Genomic DNA, 12,885 nt, shown 5'->3' with positions numbered 1-12,885 from the left:
CCGGACTCCTCCGCTATCTTCTTGTAGCTCTTTTGCTAGCGGAGGAGTCCGGCTTTCTTCCTTGCCGCCGGCCTCTTCTCCCGACTTCGGGGTCTTGTCCCCCTCTTCGGTTCTTCTGCCGGGCCACCGCGCCTTCTTATAGCTCTTTTACAGGCGGGGGCCCGGTCTTCTGTCGCCGCCGACGCCTTCCGTTCTTCTTCTTCTTCTTCTTCTTCTTCTTCTTCTTCTTCTTCTTCTTCTTCTTCTTCTTCTTCTTCTTCTTCTTCTTCTTCTTCTTCTGGAAATGTTGCCTCGACGATCTCTCCAGCCGGAATGCCAGGGACGCACTGCGTGGCCACTTATATAGGGACAAGGGGCGGTGTCACATGGCTTTATGTCACATGGGTTGGTCACATGGGTTGATGTCACATGGGGACTATGACATCGTAAGGGGGCGGGGTCACCATGTGACACCAACCCATGTGACATAAAGCCACGTGACACCGCCCCTTGTCCCTATATAAGTGGCCGCGCAGCGCGGCCCTGGCATTCCGGCCGGAGAGATCGTCGAGGCAACATCTCCTGGAGAAGAAGAAGAAGAAGAAGAAGAAGAACGGAAGGCGGCGGCGACGGCGGCGACAGAAGAACCGAAGAGGGGGACAAGACCCCCGAAGTCGGGAGAAGAGGCCGGCGGCGAGGAAGAAGCCGGACTCCTCCGCTAGCAAAAGAGCTACAAGAAGATAGCGGAGGAGTCCGGCGAGAAGACCCCCGAAGACGGAAGACCCCCGGAGCTGTGCAATAAAGTATTTTATCTCGTGTGTTGTGTTTTTTTTTGTACTTTTATTTTACAGGTGAATGGGTAGGGGTACATTGTACCCCATACTCATTCACATAGGGTGGGGGCCGGTATCCGGGGGCCCCTTATTAAAGGGGGCTCCCGGATTCCGATAAGCCCCCCGCCCGCAGACCCCGACAACCAACGGCCAGGGTTGTCGGGAAGAGGCCCTTGTCCTCATCAACATGGGGACAAGGTGCTTTGGGGTGGGGGGGCCGCGGGGGCCCCCCTTCCCCGAGGCACCCCCCCATGTTGAGGGCACGCGGCCTGGTACGGCTCAGGAGGGGGGGCGCTCGCTCGCCCCCCTTTCCTGGCCGGCCGGGTAGCGTGCTCGGACAAGGGTCTGTTGTGGACTTGGGGGGAACCCCACGCCGATTTTTTTCAGCGTTGGGGTTCCCCTTTAAGTCCATACCAGGCGGCGGGGCCAGCGACATCTCCTTCGCGGGCCCCGCCTACCTGGAGACGCGCTCGAAATGAGCGGACTTTCCTCCACGTGTGTGGGCGAGTCCGTTCATTTCAAAAGTAGGGCGGATAGTATGGCGGACTTAGTACGCCGTATTAGTCCGCTCAAAAAGTGCCGTGTGTGGGCAAGTCCGTTCATTCGAAAGTATGACGGACTGTCCGTCGGATTGTCTGATGGACTAAGTTGGCCAGACAGTCCGCCCGTGTGTACGCGGCTTTAGAGAGACTGACCACTTTTATTTTTTATTAAGATCAGTTTAAAGCATTGCCAGGCATGAAAAAAAAAAAAATCACTATCAGCCAAGATACAAAAAACACATTGGCAGGCATGATAAAAAAAAAACAAAAAAAAACATTGGCAGGCATGAAAAAAAAAACACATTGGCACAGGCATGATAAAAAAAAAAAAACACATTGGCAGGCATTGAAAAAAAAAAAAAGACATTGGCAGGCATGGAAAAAAATAAATAAAAAAAACACATTATCAGCAAAGATGCATAAAAAAATATACATATATACAGGCGGGCAATAGTATCACTTACCTTTCTAGCAGTTGCAGGTCCTTTTACGACACTAGGCAGATGAGGTCTCCTCCAACTCCTCCCCCTTCGGTCACATGACCTCTTCATTTCCTCCTAAGGTGAAAGGCTGGCCGGATGGCCGTGGAGATGGCTGTGGTGAGCGGCGCTGGCACAAGGAGCAGCCCAGCCCGCAGCCTTGATAGGGCCCTGATAGGGACTCTGGCAGAAATAAATGCGGCCGTCTCCGCGGAGTCGGGCGCAGAGCTTGTTGCAGGACCAGCTTCACAGTGCGGAGATGACATGCGGCCCGGCGGTGTGCCCTATGGCCAGTCCGGGCCTGCACAAGTGCGGTCTGTTCGTAGACGACATTATGCTTTTCATCACCTCCCCCGTCACCTCCCTACCCAACCTTTGTTCTCTCAAAAACTTTCTCTAAGATGTCAGGACTTCACATCAATTACTCCAAATCGCAGGCCCTCAATGTATCCTTGGATACCCCCACAGTAGACTTATTAAAACAGTCATTCCAGTTTCAATGGAGTGACTCCTCCTTCAGATATTTAGGTATCAACCTCATTGCTAAGATAGAAAGCCTATACACCCAAAACTACCCTCCCATGTTTCGGAAATTAGAATCTGACCTCCGAAACTGGGCACAACACACCATTTCTTGGCTAGGAAGGGTAAATACCATCAAGATGACCCTTCTCCCCAGATTACTGTATCTTTTTTGGTCTCTACCCATCCCCATTCTGAAAGACCATTTAAAAGCCTTCCAGACCAAAATCTTGAAATTCATATGATGTAAAGCAGGTTACAGACTAGCTCAGGATACCCTTTACGATAGGAAAAATGGAGGCCTGGGACTTCCCCACTTATATAAGTATTTTCAAGCGGCCAGGTTAGCCCAGATGTTGGCAGTCTACTTCAAACACGAAAAAACCTGATTGGATCCAGATAGAAAAACAGTCAGTCCCCCACTTTACCCTGCACTATTTAATGTGGACCACTCAGAAGAGAAGACCCCCGATTCTCTCCCCGACCCTATCCCACTCCTTCACCTTATGAGACTCTCTTCGCTCTTCTACATCCCTAGTCTCCACATACAAACCCTTGACCAACTTGTTTAAAAACCCTAACTTTCCACCGGGTAAAAATGTCTTAGCTTTTAAATGGTGGATTGATAAGGGCCTCTATAGGATTGGGCACTTTTTTACAGCCACAGGGCCGTTTACCCTTAAACACTGCATCAAGAAGTTAGACCTCCCCAACACTGAACTATTCCATCAGATACACCATTTCCTGCAATCCTTATGTAAGTCGGACCAGGATCCCCCGACCTTTACAGAATATGAACTGTGGTGTGGTCAAGCCATGGACCCCAGTGGGGGGATCCCCATCATCTATAAGTCACTGATTACTCCTGTCTCCAAGGTGTCATTTATGGTCGCTTGGGAGACAGACTTCAACTTCATATGGACCAAAGAAAAATGGCACTTGGCTTGCGCTGAGTCATTTAAGGGTCTTCTAAATACCACCCTGATAGAAGCAGGGCTAAAAGTCCTGTCCAGATGGTACTACACGCCCTCCAGAATAGCCTACATGTTCCCGGCCGCCAGCCCCCTATGCTACCGGGGCTGCAACCTCATAGGCTCCATGCCACACATATGGTGGGAATGCCCAAAGATTTGTTCCTTTTGGGAAAAAAAATTTCAACCTTATCGACAAACTGGTAGGGTCTCACATTCCTAGATCTCCCTTAGTAGCACTTCTAAATGATCCAATCCCTCATATATCTAAGCCCTCCAGTAAACTGCTCAGTTTGTGCTACTAGGTGCCAAACTAACTAAGCTAGGGCCTGGAAAAAAACAGGAGTCTCCCTCGCAATGGCCAAGAGAAAAATCTCATGGGTCATGTCTCAGGAGAGGATGACCAGCTTGGTTCAAGACACTTCTCAAAAATTTGTAGCCACCTGGGAACCATGGGCTAGACTCTTGGGAATTTCCAATTTCCCCTACATGTAATATGCAAGTATTAGTGGTTGTATGTTGAGAGGTGCTCCCTCCCCTTCCCTCCCCCATCCCTCCTCTCTCTTCCTCTCTCTTTACCCTTGACTTCCTTCCTCTCCTTTCCCCTCTTTGTAAACATGTAAGTTCTCTAGGGACTCAGTTCTAGTTAGAGTGTCTCATAATTACCCGAGAGACAAAGCTTCTATTGTTCTGAATAGAAGCTGGGGGTTTCTCCCCATGCTGTAGATTAGAAGGTATGTTCTTGTTGGCCTATCAATCAGCAAAGATTGTTTTGGTGTACCAAGAAAGGTTAGCCCAGTTTCTTTGGGGTTTGGGGCCAACCCCCCTCGACACAGTGTGATCCCCATGGGGTTGTTAAAGTGGGGTGAGGGACTATCCGGCCGGACCGCCCCCCCCCCCCCCCCGGCCGGCCCCCTAGGCCTATTACAAATAGTTGAGAGATTGGGCTATATATTGTATGGATAACCAGTGATCATTGTATTAGAAGGCCGATTACTTTTTTCTTTTTCACCTTCATACCCAACTGTTTTATCTCCTTACGGATGTACTATTGTTATCTTGCAATAAAACCTTTTTGAAAGTAAAAAATGAAATATTCCTTTAAATATCATGCCTGGAGGGGGGGGGGGGCTTTCCTTAATTTATGCCTGTAAAGTAGCAAATCGTTCCTGTGTTTATAACAACGCCACAGCAAAATTACAATTCTAAAGGAAAAAAAGTCATTTAAAACTTCTCGCGGCTGTAATGTATTGCTGGATCCCGGAAATATAGAAAAAAATCATTGAAAAAAATGGCATGGACCCCCCCCCCCCCAGTACATTGCCAGGTCCTTCAGGTCTGGTATGGTTATTAAGGGGAACACAGTGCCAAAATTTAAAAAAAATGGCGTAGGGGTCTCCCCCAAAATTCATATCAGGCCCTTCAGGTCTGGTATGGATTTTAAGGGGAACCCGAGCCAAAATGTAAAAAAAAATGGCGTAGAGGTCCCCCCTAAAATCCATACCAGACCCTTATCCGAGTACGCAACCTGGCAGGCCACAGGAAAAGGGGGGATGAGAGAGAACCTGAACCCCCTCCTGAACCCCCTCCTGAACCGTACCAGGCCACATGCCCTCAACATAAGAAGGGTGCTTTGGGGACAATGGCCTCATTCCAACAACCATTGCCGGAACCCTTATTGATCCGCCACCCTATGTGAATGGGTATAGGGTACATTGTTCCCCTACAAATTCACCCAAAAAAGTGTCAAAATGTTAAAAATTACAATAGACAATTTGGGGCAATTTATTAAAAAGAAATTTTAAAAAATATATCTGACAATGTCCATTCATCTTCGGCCACAGTGTCCGGCGACCCAATTAAAAAAAAAAACTGAAAACACTCCGCCTCCTTAGGACCCCACCCCCTCTGACATTATGTGATGTCACGTAACATCAGAAGGGGCGGGGTGACCCATTTACATCACCGGGTGTCCCCACCCTCAGCTATATAATAGCTGTCATCACAAAGAGGCTTCAGTTTCTTAAGTTTTTTTTTTATCAGGTCGTCAGACCCTGTGATCGAAGAGGAATGAACATCACGTGACTTTTATTTTTTAATAAAGGACCCATTCACATGGGGGGCGGGGAATCTGGGGAAAAGGGGGTTTCCAGATTCCAATAAGCCCCCTGGCCGCAGACCCCCAGAACCCTCCCATGTTGAGGGCATGTGGCCAGGTTTCATGCTCAGATAAGGGTCTGGTATGGATTTTAGGGGGAACTCCTACGCCATTTTTTTAACATTTTGTCTCGAGGTTCCCCTTAAAATCCATACCAGACCTGAAGGGCCTGGAATTGATTTTGTAGGGGGGGGGGGGGGGGCTCTACACCATTTAATTGTTGGCGCAGGGTTCCCCTTAATATCCAAACCAGACCTGAGAACCTGGTATGGATTTAGGGGGGACCCCCCACTGACTTTTTTTCCTTTAGAAATGTCATTTTGCTGTGGTATTGTTCTAAACATGGTAAAGATGTTAGTGTCCCATAGACTTTAAAGGCATTTTGCGGTTTTTGAATTTGCTGCAAATGCTGCATATTGTTTGCTGTTCAGTGAACGGGCGAACACCAGAAGTTCGAGTCGACCTTATGTTCGACTTGAACATTGAGCTCTTCCCTACACTTGACATACATTCATGCCTGCCATCTGCCTGAACACCAACTACTCTCTTTCCTGCTGCCGGCCTCAACCTCAGCTCAGACTTTGACCTTCTGTTATCTCACATCCTGTCTCCATAGCGTATATATCCTGCGTCGGCAACCCCTTGGTGGGACAATCCTGAAGAATGGTTTTGGCCTCTTTCTGGACTTCATCTACTCTCTTACCTGGTGTCTGCCTTGACTTCTGCCTGGACTCTAACTACTCTCTTGTTTGCTGCCTGCCACAACCTGTGCCTGGACTGATTACTTTCTTTCCTGCTGCTTACCTCAACCACAGCTCCGACTTTGACCTTCTGTAATCTCACATCCTGTCTCCACAGCATATCTATCCTGCGTCTGCAACCCCATGGCAGGGCAGCCCTTGCAGATGGTCTCTGCCTATGCCTGGACTCTAACTACTCTCTTACCTGGTGTCTGCCTTGACATCTGCCTGGACTCTGACTACTCTTTTGTCTGCTGCCTCCCTTAAACTCTGTCTGAAATCTGACTATTCTCTTGCCCGCTGTCTGCTTCAACCTCTGCCTGAACTCTGACTACTCTCTTGCCTGCCACCTGCCTCAACGACTGCCTGGACTCCAACTTCTGTTATGCTTGCTGCTTGCCTCGATCTCTGCACACTTATGACTGATATCAGCCCGCACACCAAATACCTTATAATCTGCTGTCTGCCTCAACCTCAGCTTGGACTCTGACCTTGTGTTATCTTGCACCCTGTCTCCACAGCGTACCCATCCTGCTTCTGCAATCTATTGGTGGAGCCATCCTGGGGGACAGCCTTGACCTTTGTCTGGACACTAACTACTGTCTTGCCTTCCACCTGCTTCGACCTCTGCCTGCACTCCGATTACTTTCTTGCCTGATGCTTGCCACAACCTCTGCCCGAATTCTGACTACTTTCCTGCCTGTCACTTGCCTCGACCTCTGCCTAGACTCAGATTACTCTCTCACCTTGTGTCTGCCTTGACCACTGCCTTTACTCTGACTACTTTCTTGTTTACTGTCTGCCTCAAACTCTGTCTGGACTCTAGCTTTTCTCTTGCCTGCCACCTGCCTCAACCTCCACCGGACTCTGACTTCTTTTATGCCTGACTCTTGCCTCAACTTCTGCTTAGACCCTGACTACATTCATGTCTGAAAAAGAAAAAAGAGATTGCGATATGGATAAAGTCAAGATACCATGGGTATGAGCTGCCTCTACCTAGTGTTGCCAAAAGGGTGGAATAAATTGGTGAAAAAAGAAAAAGTAGACTTGGCGCTATACCTTTAAAGCATAAACAATTGCAAACTTTGAATGATATAATACTCCTTATAGCTTAATTTGCATATTATACTTGGATCAAGAAATAAAAATTGAAAAAGTGAAGATAAAAAATGGAGATACAAAATCTCAGAGTGTAAAGTCCCCTAATTGGGATTACATTTTGGTGGAATATTATCAAACATGATGGAGAAAAAAAAAAAAACTATGATACTATCAATATAAGTGCATATAAATATATACCACTTTGAATTCACACAACAAACATCTTATACACGCTGGAATCATTGCACCGCTGGAATCTTTTTTTTATTTTTTTTATTTTTAATAAAGGAATTTATCAAAAGTGTGTTTGTCTTATTTAACCATTTTTACACTTTCTTTGTGAAATGGTAGGGGTACTTTTGTACCCCCTTACCATTTCAAACAGGGGGGGCCGGGATCTGGGGGTCCCCTTGTTAAAGGGGGCTTTCAGATTCTGATAAGCCTCCCGCCCGCAGACCCTCACAACCACCGGCCAAGGTTGTGAGGATGAGGCCCTTGTCCTCATCAACATGGGGACAAGGTGCTTTGAGGGGTCACAGACCCCCAAAGCATCCTCCCAATGTTGAGGGTAGGTGGCCTGGTACGGTTTAGGAGGGAGGGGAGGCCGCTCTCTCGTCCCCACCTCTTTTCCTGCGGCCTGCCAGGTTGCATGCTCGGATAAAGGGTCTGGTATGGATTTTTAGGGGGACCCTCACGTCAATTTTTTTTTTTAATTTGATGTGGGGTTCCCCTTAATATCCATATCAGACCTGAAGGGTCTGGTATGGATATTTAGGGGGACCCCCACGTCAATTTTTTTTTTTAAATTTGACACGGGGTTCCCCTTAATATCCATGTCAGACCTGAAGGGCCTGGTAATTGAATTTAGGGGAACCCCCACGCTTTTTTTTTATTTTTATTTTTTTATCAATGAATGAATGAATTGTCGGCTAATACAGAGAACACTCATTGAGTGTTCTCTGTATTACGGGGAGCCGACAATTTAGCCGCAAGTGATTTTAAAAGACTTTTTTTCCTGCACAAATGACACTTTGTGCAGGGACAGTTCTAAGCACCAGAAATATGCGCCCCTTCACAGGCATACTATAGATACCCCCCAGCTACGAAATTTAAAGGAATATTACACTTTTATTGTTTCACTTTAATCATTATTAAAATCACTGCTCCTGGAAAAACGGCAGTTTTTAAAACTTTTTTTTGCATTGATCCATGTCCCCTGGGGCAGGACCCAGGTCCCCAAACACTTTTTAGGACAGTAACTTGCATATTACCCTTTAAAATGAGCACTTTAGATTTCTCCCATAGACTTGTATAGGGTGTTCCGGCTTTTCGAATTTGCAGCGAACAGCCCAAATTGTTCACTGTTCGCTGAACAGACGAACAGGCAATGTTCGAGAAGAACATGAGTTCGACTCGAACTCGAAGCTCATCCCTAGTAACTGCTAACAAAGAGCTCCCCGATGCGTGTTTCCAGTGCAAAATACTGATATTTTCCTCACCAGATGCCCTGGTAGGATCGCCTCCACAGTGTCGCTGTTTGGTGTTTCTCTGGGAGGTTCGTTTAACATCAGCTGGTGATATCTCACTTGAGCTCTCAATGAAAAAGAGGAGTATCCATAGTGTAAAACAGTTTTCACAAGAAGTTTATTATATTAGAAAATTACTCACATTGCATAAAATGTAAAAACGCCAAAGAATAAAAGCATCCGCCGGCCGCTGCAGCTAGTTGTGGAGAGTGTGCGTCCTAAGGCCACTCCCTACGTGTTTCGTCAGCACGACGTCATCTGGAGCGGCCATATTGGTGCACCTCTCCATTAATATAGGGTGCAGTGCTCTACCACGCTTGCGCGGAACAAAAAACACAATTTTGGCTAAGAGAATGCCATTCTCATTGTTCCGCAAATGCGGAAGTATGAGCGGTCCCCGAGCTGCATGAACAAAATAAAAGCTATGAACCGAAAATAATAAAGAAATTGCATAGAACTCTGCATCCCACATTAAGTCAACTGGCACTACTCATAAATAACATCACGCTGGAAATGCTCATCAAATTCCCTATGTTATAAAGTATATTCCTATCAACAGCGCTAGGTGCCAGATAAATAAAGCTAAATAGTTGTAACTGAGATTGCATTTTAATTAGCATACAATTACCATATCAGTAAACAGAAGCCTTATAAAAAGAAAAAGATATTAATAATAATACAACTGGAAAAAAAAATAATAAAAAAAAAAATTACAAAAATTAAATAAAATAAAAATAGAAATGAAAATAAATATAGAAAAAAGTAGACATAACATGGAACCAAACCAAATCCCCAGAAGGGCCCATAATGGAAGAATTATGAGGGAAAGGTAAAGTGAGAGGTGAGTTTAAATTCACACCTAAATCCCAATGAGTATATCCTACCCAAGCTGGTATATTGGCCATGTCTGCCACCTGCCTGGACACCAACTACTCTGTTTTTTGCCATGTGCTTCAACCTCAGCTCGGACTCTGCCCTTCTGTTATTTCACACCCTGTCTCCACAGCGTACCCATACTGCTTTTGCAACCCCTTGGAGGGGCACTCCTGAGGGGCACAACCTGATGTCAGCTTAAAGAAAAGTAGCCCAGGGGCCAATAGGGTCATCAGCCCATCACTACTTTAGAGTGAAGAAGAAGAATACTGCGACGATGAAGGAGAAAGCTGGGCTGCTCCACTAGCAAAAGAGTGGCAAAAGAGCATAAGATAGCAGAGGAGCCCGGCGAGAAGAACCGGAAAGAGCAGAGAAGTGGGAAAAAGACCCCTGAAGTCGGAAGAAGACCCCTGGAGCTGTCTAATAAACTACTTTAAAAACCTGTGTAGTGTGTTTTTTTATTGACACTTTCCCCCCAGTGAATGGGTAGGGGTACTATGTACCCCATACTCATTCACATATTGTGGGGGGCTGGGATCTGGGGGCTCCCTTATTAAAGGGGGCTTCTAGATTTTGATAAGCCCCCCGCCTGCAGACCTCGACAACCAATGGCCAGGGTTTTTCGGGAAGAGGCCCTTGTCCTCATCAACATGGGGACAAGGTGCTTTGGGGTGGGGGAGCCGCAGGGCACCCCTTCCCCAAAGCACCCACCCCCCCCATGTTGAGGGCATGCGGCCTGGAACGGTTCGGGGGGGGGGGGCGCTCGCTCATCCCCACCCCCTTTTCTGACCGGCCGGGCTGCGTGCTCAGATAAGGGTCTAGTATGGATTTTGGAGGGACCCTCCCGCCATTATTTCGGCATTGGGGGTTACTCTTAAAATCCATACCAGACCTAAAAGCCTGTGTACAGTACCCTGTAGCCGAGAACCAGCACGATAGGATCTCGCTGGAAACATTCTCGCGGGCAGGTGCTGTAGTTGCCCTTGCATCGTAGTTGGTCCACCGGACCAGCATACAGACGAGCGGACTTCCCGACAGGAACTGGGTTTGGCGGACTAAGATTTAAAACATGTTTTATTTCTAGGTCCGCCGGACTTTGGGGAAGAAAAAGTCTGCTGGAGCCCACACGCAATCAAATTGTCCGACGGACTCTGGTCCGCCAGACCAAGTCTGCCGGCAAGTTCGATCGTGTGTATGCGGCATAAGAAATAGATTTGCCTTTAGTTATACTTTCAGAACATTCAATCAGAAGAGAAAATATTTTTAGAGTATTCAATCAGAAGAGAAAATACCTTAAAGAACATTCGAACCAAAGAGAAATTATCCTAAGAACATTGAAACCAAAGAGAAAATACTTTAAGAACATTCAATCAGAAGAGAAAATACTCTAATGCCCCGTACACACGATCGGAATTTTGGTCGGAAAAAGCTCTGATGGTTTTCCCAACGGAATTCCGACGGGCTTTCACTCAAGCTGTCTTGCATACACACGGTCACAATAAATTCCGACCGTCAAGAACGTGGTGACGTACGACGGGACTAGAAAAAGGAAGTTCAATACCCAGTAGCCAATAGCTTCCGTCTCGTAGTTGAATCTGAGCATGTGCGAGTTTTTGCGCGTCAGAATTGCATACACACGATCGGAATTTCCGATAGAAACTTTTTCCGTCTGAAAAATTGAGAACTTGCTCTCAATCTATTGCTGGAGGGAATTCGGCCAGCATAATTCCAATGGCGCATACACACAGTAGCATTTTCCGATGAAAAGCTCTCATCAGTCTTTTGCTGGCAGAAATTCCGACCGCGTGCACGTGGCATAAGAACATTCATTCAGAAGAGAAAATACCCTAAGAGCATTGGAACCAAAGAGAAAATACTTTAAGAACATTCAATCAGAAAAGGAAATATCCAAAGAGCATTCAATCAAAAGAGCAAATACTCTAAGGAATAGTTATACTTTCAGAACATTCAATCAGAAGAGGAAATGTTTTTAGGGAATTCAATCAGAAGAGAAAATGCCTTAAAGAACATTGGATCCAAAGACAAAATACTTTTATTCAATCAGAAGAGAAAATACTGTAAGAAATTTCATTCAGAAGAGAAAATACAATAACAACATTCGAACCGTACAGAAAATACTTTAAGAACATTCAATCAGAAAAGGAAATATCCTGAGAACATTCAATCAGAAGAGAAAATACCTGAAGAACATTCAAACATTCAATCAAAAGAGCAATAACCCTATGATTTTGCCCCGTTCACATTCCGTCATAGTCTAACCCATTGTGTGAAAAATCCCTAAAACTAACGAGTGAATGCTGGTCAATTCACTCAGAGGGAATGTACATACAGGTTTTCTAGATGAACGGCTATGCTGTTTTTTTTAATGCCTAGACCACTAAATATTCTCTGAAGTGGATGAGGTGTCCACTTTTAGTATCCAATACCCCTTTCCCTGAAGATAGTTAAGAGATTCCACCCAAGGTGCTCATTTTATTCAAACAACAGGATAATGTCGCGTACACACGACCGGTCTTTTCGACAGCAAAGGTCTGACGGAACGAATCCATCGGACAATTCGATCATGTATGGGCTCCATCGGACCTTTTCTGTCCAAAAATCTGACAGACTTTAGAAATAAAACTTGCTTCAAATGTTTCCGCCGGAACTCTGCCGGGCCCAGTTCCTATGGAGAAATCCACTTGTCTGTATGCTAGTCCGATGGACGAAAACCAACGCTAGGGCAGCTATTGGCTTCTGGCTATGAATTTCCTTATTCTAGTCCGGTCGAACGTCATCACATTCAAATCCATCGGACTTTGGTGTGTTTGTGTGTGGCCAAGTCCGTTCATTCGGAAAGTCCGTCAGAACTCTGCCGAAATTCCGTCGGGAAGATCGTAGGACCTAGTCCTTCGAAAAGTCCGGTCATGTGTACGCGCCATAAGCCTTCAAAAAGCATTAGATGTCACACAAATGTTAGATTTCAAAAAAGTACACTAAAAGAAACCATCATCCCTTGGGGGACTCATGGCGTATAACATGGGAATTGCCATTCCTTGAAGATTTTGAAGTTACTGAAAATAAAAATGACTTTTAGCACTCTAAATCTCAGGAGGCCAGTGCTCTTCTGGTTGTAAAAAAGGGAAGCGTCTCCTTGCAGC

Source organism: Lithobates pipiens, unplaced genomic scaffold, assembly GCF_037356315.1.
Source record: "Lithobates pipiens isolate NorthernLeopardFrog02 unplaced genomic scaffold, aLitPip1_a1.2 Scaffold_1, whole genome shotgun sequence".
In the NCBI taxonomy this organism is placed as follows: Eukaryota; Metazoa; Chordata; class Amphibia; order Anura; family Ranidae; genus Lithobates; species Lithobates pipiens.
Note: the sequence above shows the minus strand (reverse complement) of the source record.